The sequence below is a fragment of the Pleurodeles waltl genome, chromosome 6 (assembly GCF_031143425.1).
Source record: "Pleurodeles waltl isolate 20211129_DDA chromosome 6, aPleWal1.hap1.20221129, whole genome shotgun sequence".
Classification (NCBI taxonomy): domain Eukaryota; kingdom Metazoa; phylum Chordata; class Amphibia; order Caudata; family Salamandridae; genus Pleurodeles; species Pleurodeles waltl.
In genome coordinates this window covers 7,451,646-7,457,645 of record NC_090445.1, presented here as the reverse complement: position 1 = coordinate 7,457,645, position 6,000 = coordinate 7,451,646, and positions in this window count along the sequence as shown.

Sequence of the window (6,000 nt, the reverse complement as noted above, 5' to 3'; positions counted from 1 at the left end):
TTGGGGGGACAATTCCATGATCTTAGACATGTTACATGGCCATGTTCGAAGTTACCATTGTGACGCTGTACATAGGTAGTGACCTATGTACAGTGCACGCGTGTAATGGTGTCCCCGCACTCACAAAGTCCGGGGAATTTGCCCTGAACGATGTGGGGGCACCTTGGCTAGTGCCAGGGTGCCCACACACTAAGTAACTTTGCACCCAACCTTCACCAGGTGAAGGTTAGACATATAGGTGACTTATAAGTTACTTAAGTGCAGTGGTAAATGGCTGTGAAATAACGTGGACGTTATTTCACTCAGGCTGCACTGGCAGGCCTGTGTAAGAATTGTCAGAGCTCCCTATGGGTGGCAGAAGAAATGCTGCAGCCCATAGGGATCTCCTGGAACCCCAATACCCTGGGTACCTCAGTACCATATACTAGGGAATTATATGGGTGTACCAGTATGCCAATGTGAATTGGTAAATTTAGTCACTAGCCTGTTAGTGACAAATTTGGAAAGCAGAGAGAGCATAACCACTGAGGTTCTGGTTAGCAGAGCCTCAGTGAGACATTTAGGCATCACACAGGGAACACATACAGGGCACATACTTATGAGCACTGGGGCACTGCCTGGCAGGGTCCCAGTGACACATAGACTAAAACAACATATATACAGTGAAATATGGGGGTAACATGTCAGGCAAGATGGTACTTTCCTACAAGTGCACTGCTGGTATTTGTTCTTCCTGCAGAATCCCCCTATCACGACTATTGTGCTCTCTAGGGGTAGTAGGTGTACTTTACTCCTACTTTTCAGGGTCTTGGGGTGGGGTATTTTGGTAACCGTCACTGTTTTCTTACAGTCCCAGCGACCCTCTACAAGCTCACATAGGTCTGGGGTCCAATCGTGATTCACATTCCACATTTGGAGTATATGGTTTGTGTTGCCCCAATACCTATGCTTGCCTATTGCAACCTATTGTAATTCTACACTGTTTGCATTACTTTTCTTGCTCTTACTTACCTAATTTTGGTTTATGTACATATAACGTGTATATAACTTACCTTCATACTGAGGGTACTCACTGAGATACTTTTGGCATATTGTCATAAAAATAAAGTACCTTTATTTTTAGTAACTCTGTGTATTGTGTTTTCTTATGATATTGTGCATATGATATAAGTGGTATAGTAGGAGCTTTGCATGTCTGCTAGTTCAGCCTAAGCTGCTTTGCTATAGCTACCTTCTATCAGTCTAAGCTGCTAGAAACACCTCTTCTACACTAATAAGGGATAACTGGACCTGGCACAAGGTGTAAGAACCTTTGGTACCCACAAGCCAGGCCAGCCTCCTACAGTCGTTAACTGCTTGTTTAGGCGAGAGGCAAACAGATCTATTCTGCATTGGCCCCACAATTGCTGAGTCAGCTGAAACAACTGAGGCAGAAGCCTCCAGTCACTGTAATCTGTGAGATAGCGTGAATGCCAATCCGCTACTACATTGATCTGACCCGGCAAATACTCTGCCTTCACTTGTAGGCGATGTTCCAGAGAGTAATGCCAAAATCTTTGGCTATCTCCGCTAGGAAGGGCGAACGCGTGCCCCCCAGCTTGTTGATATATCTGACTGCCGCCACACTGTCCATCCGAAGGAGATGGAACACGAAACTCTCTTGGGCGACAGAGCCTTTATTGCAAACGACCCTGGTAATAACTCCAGGCAATTAATATGCAACTGAAGTTCCTGCGAGGACCATCTCCCCCCGTCGAGATGTCCCCGCATCTCACGCCCCAGCCCCAAAGGCTGGCATTTGACTCTATCACCGTCTCGGGTTGGGAGCTGAAGATGGCTCTGCCGTTCCACGCTTCGACTTGGGACAGCCACTAGCTGAGCTCCGAACAGACTTCCTCCGTCAGAGGAACCAAGTCCGAACATGTCAAGCCCCACTGGAGATGACGTATCTTGAGTCTCTGTAACACTCTGTAGTAGAGGGGACGTGGAAAGGTCGCCTGGATTGAGGATGCCAGGAGTCCCACAATCCGAGCGATCTTTCTCGGGGACAATGACGTCTTGGTCAAGGCCATCTGAAGATCCTTCTTGATGGCTCGAAGTTTGGCTTTGGGAAGAACCAAGAGTGATTTGTTGGAATCTATCAGAAAACCTAAGAATTCTACAGTCTTGGAAGGTACCAGGACTCATTTCTTGCCGTTTATTACAAATCTGAGATCCTGAAGAAGGGCTACAGTTGTGAGCCCGTGTTGCCTCAGCAGTTCCTGGGATTGCGCGATGATCAGGATATCGTATAGATAGACGATCAAACGAATCCCTTTCTCCCTCAAAAATGCCACTACCGGCTTGCGAAGCTTGGTAAAACACCAAGGCGCCGAAGAGAGCCCGAAGGGCAGAACCAAGTACTCCATCCAAGTGTCCCTCCACCTGAACTGGAGGAAACGCCTGTGGGGATGCCAGATGGGGATCGTCAAATATGCATCTTTGAGATCCAGTCATATCAGCCAGTCTCCCGGCTGAAGAAGGTCTGGTAAGAGATGAAGACCCTCCATTTTGAAATGTCGGTAAACGACAAAAGCGTTGAAGTCTCGAAGATTTATGACTAAACAGTGACCTCCTCCCCTTTCTGAACTAGAAAAATATTGCTGCAGAAAACCGAAGGATGGGGATCGTAAAGAGCGATGGCTTTCTTCTGGAGCAGCACTTGAATCTCGGAGTCTATGATGCTGGCGTCTTGTGGGGAAAAATGGAGAGGGGGAGAATACTCTCCTGCAGCGAGTCTGATAAAACTCCAGACGAAAACCTTGAACGATTTGCAACACCCATGCATCCTGAGTCACACGACACCAATTGTGGAGGTAAAACTTAACACGACCCCCCAACTGAATGAAGGAATCGTCTAGCATTCTCACCAGTAGACAAGGTTGACTGGGAGATGGATCTGGCACCGCCTCGTTGACCACGCCGTCGGATGAAGCGGGAGCGTGAGGGGAAGAAGGCACCTCCTCTATTATAATCCTGGCCCCGGAAGGAGCCACGTTGGGAGCCTTGGAAGGATGGACGGCCTGACGAGCGGCCCCTACCTCATCCGGCCCGGCCAAAAACACCAGATTGAAAGACCTATTTAAGGTTCGCTTGTGCTTTGTCCAGGGTTGTAAAAGTAGTAACATACTTGGCAACATCTTTGACGAACTTGTCGCCAAAAAGACGACCATCCGCCAGAGGGCCTGCATCCGCTGCCGCCAACTCCGTCAAGGTCGGATCAATCCTCATGAGAAGGGATTTCCTGTGCTCAGATGAGATAGCGCAGTTCGCATTCCCCAACAAACATATCGCCCTCTGAGTCCACTCAGCTAGAGTGTGGGGATCAATAGGCTCACCAGACTCCTTAGCCCTCAGGGCCATTTCCAATATTTTGACCAAGTGACCCGCGAGGTCCAAAAGTTTGTCCTGGCATGAGCGCCAGGCCCTGTCGATACCTTTTTTGGGATCCTTGGCGAATTTGTTAAGGAAGATCACCATGCCGGGGTTTATATCTGGCGTCTCCGCCACCTTATCCGGAATCTCCGGCCTAGGGGACTCAGCCCGCAATCTATTTCGGCCGCCTTGTCAAAACCCTTTCTCAATTTGTCGTGGAGATAATCTGCCACGGCCTGCGCCGGGGCCCAAACCGCAGAGCGAGGGTGGATAATGTCCTCTGGGTTGAATTGGAAAGGGTTAGAGGGCGAGTGAGACCTTTCCTTGACCTGAGAAGAGCCGGATTTTCGAGCTCTCTTGCGATTAAGCAAGGTACTGCTGGAGTGAGAGGACTTAGAGGAGGTTGAGTATGAATCAGATGAATCTGCCGCTTCTAGAAAAGGGCCCTTGGATGTTGATGGCAAGGAACAATACACATGGTCAGGGGAAGCCTTAGCCAACGCTGACAAGGCACCATCATGCTGCCAAGAAGAGGTCTGGGGAGTAGTCGCAGTCTCAGGGCCTTCCTCCATCAGCTTCTTGTCTGGCATGGGGGCCAACCCTTGCTTTTTGATAAAGGAATCAAATTGCTGAGTGTTGGGCTTGAGAGCTGCGAAGACAGCTTGGTTAATCCTCTGTGGCACAGACACCGCCAGCGCCCTGCTCAGAGACTGTTGTACTGAGGCATTAATTACCTCAGACAAACCTGCTCCCAACTGGGGACCGAGGGCGTCCTCAAAACCATGCCCCATTTCCTCCTCCTCAAAGGGCAGCCACTCCGTCATGGTTACACCAGGTTGCCGCAGCAAACTTCTCAAAATTCAGTCTGTACACTGAACCAAGGCAGGGGAGAGCTAACCCCAAGTGCAAGAAACAAGTTAAGTAATCAGGCTTCTCTGCATAGCCGTAATATGATTTTGCAGCCCCTCTAAAATGCAGCCAGGGGCGTATATGAGAGCCAACAATAAAATATATATAGCATGCACACCTCTAAAATGCAGGGCAAAGCTCAGTTATTACAGCCAGAGTCAGGTGTGGAGCAGCCGATGACAGACACGTCAGGAATGCCAAACGCGCGATTCCTACGTTCTGTCAACGGCTGGAAGAGGAGAAATTGACGACAGAATGCATGTAGCCCACTAGTAGAACTAGTATGATTTGGGCTACATGCACAGTCGCGCTCTCCGACTCGGTCCCCACAAGTGGAAGCCACCGGTCGAGCGCGAAGCGCTGATCACTGTCAGGGGGTTACTCCAAAGGGAAAGAAACCACAGGGGACCAATGCGTGAGCGGAGACTCCCGAAATGGCAGTCCGCTCTGCTCGGCACGCAGAAGCTGCACAGAAAGGTAGGGCGACGCTGTTGCTACCTGTAAAAGACATGTGCGCGCCCTTCAGGCAACATAAACGAGCAAGGAAGAAAAGAACTTCACTCAGTGAGGAGCAGCAACTAAAGAGGAAGTCCCTGAACGTTGGTGGACTCTTATATGATTAAAGGGCTGTTGATTGGTGGACATTTTTCTGCAATGATTTTTGGGAAATGTAGTTTGTATTTTGATTGGCTGCTGATATTTGAGTAGAAAATAAAGAGAAGCATAATCAGACCTCCGGTCCTGACAGAATTTGGCTCAATGCCAGGTGATCACCCTACTCCCCGGATCTCTGCAAACGTGCACACTGAGCTCCCTGCGCCTCTGCACACTTGCAGACATCAGCTCCTCGCGCCTCTGCACGTGCGTACATGAGAGCCCTGCTCCTCTGCGCACGCGCACACACTCGCGCCCCTAGCTCCGCCTCTGCGCACGCGCTCCGCCTGGTGTTGTGGTACCTTCAAGACGGCTGCGGGAGGTGCCGCCTCAGGCTGTCCTTCTTTTATGTCCACAGCCCTGACGCGGTGCGGCGGCACGTTCCCCTCCGTGTTACGGTGTACGGCCGCGGCATGTTAGGCTCGTTGCCTAGACACAACCAATCAGCGGCGGGGCTGCTGAGGGCGGAAGCGAGGCTTGGAACGCACCGGTAGCTAGGCTGGAGTCCCCGGGGGAGAAGGAGGGAAGCCGCGGCCCGGACTTGGGCGGCAGGAGCTCCGGGCCGGGCCGAGGGCCGCCCCGGAGGTGCGCGCAGTGGGGAGCACGCAGTGGGCGGAGGGAGCGCACTCCGGGGTCCGTTGTCAGGGAGAGCAGCCGGATCCTCGGACCGTCCCCGCCTTTGAGAGGCTCCCGGAGGGGGGCCTGGCCTGGGGGCCTCCTAGAGCCAGCCCCCCCCCCCCTAGAGCCTGCCCCCCCCCCTTAGAGCCAGGGCCCCCCCTAGATCCTGGGGTCCCCCTAGGGCCAGGCCCCCCCCTAGATCCTGGGGCCCCCCTTAGAACCCCTCCTCAGAGCCCGGGCCCCCCTAGAGCCAGACCCCCCCTAGATCGTGGGGTCCCCCTAGAGCCTGTCCCGCCCCCCCCCTTAGAGCCAGGGCCCCCCCATAGATCCTGCCCCCCCCTTAGAGCCAGGGCCCCCCCTAGATCCTGGGGTCCCCCTAGGGCCAGGGCCAGGCCCCCCCCCTAG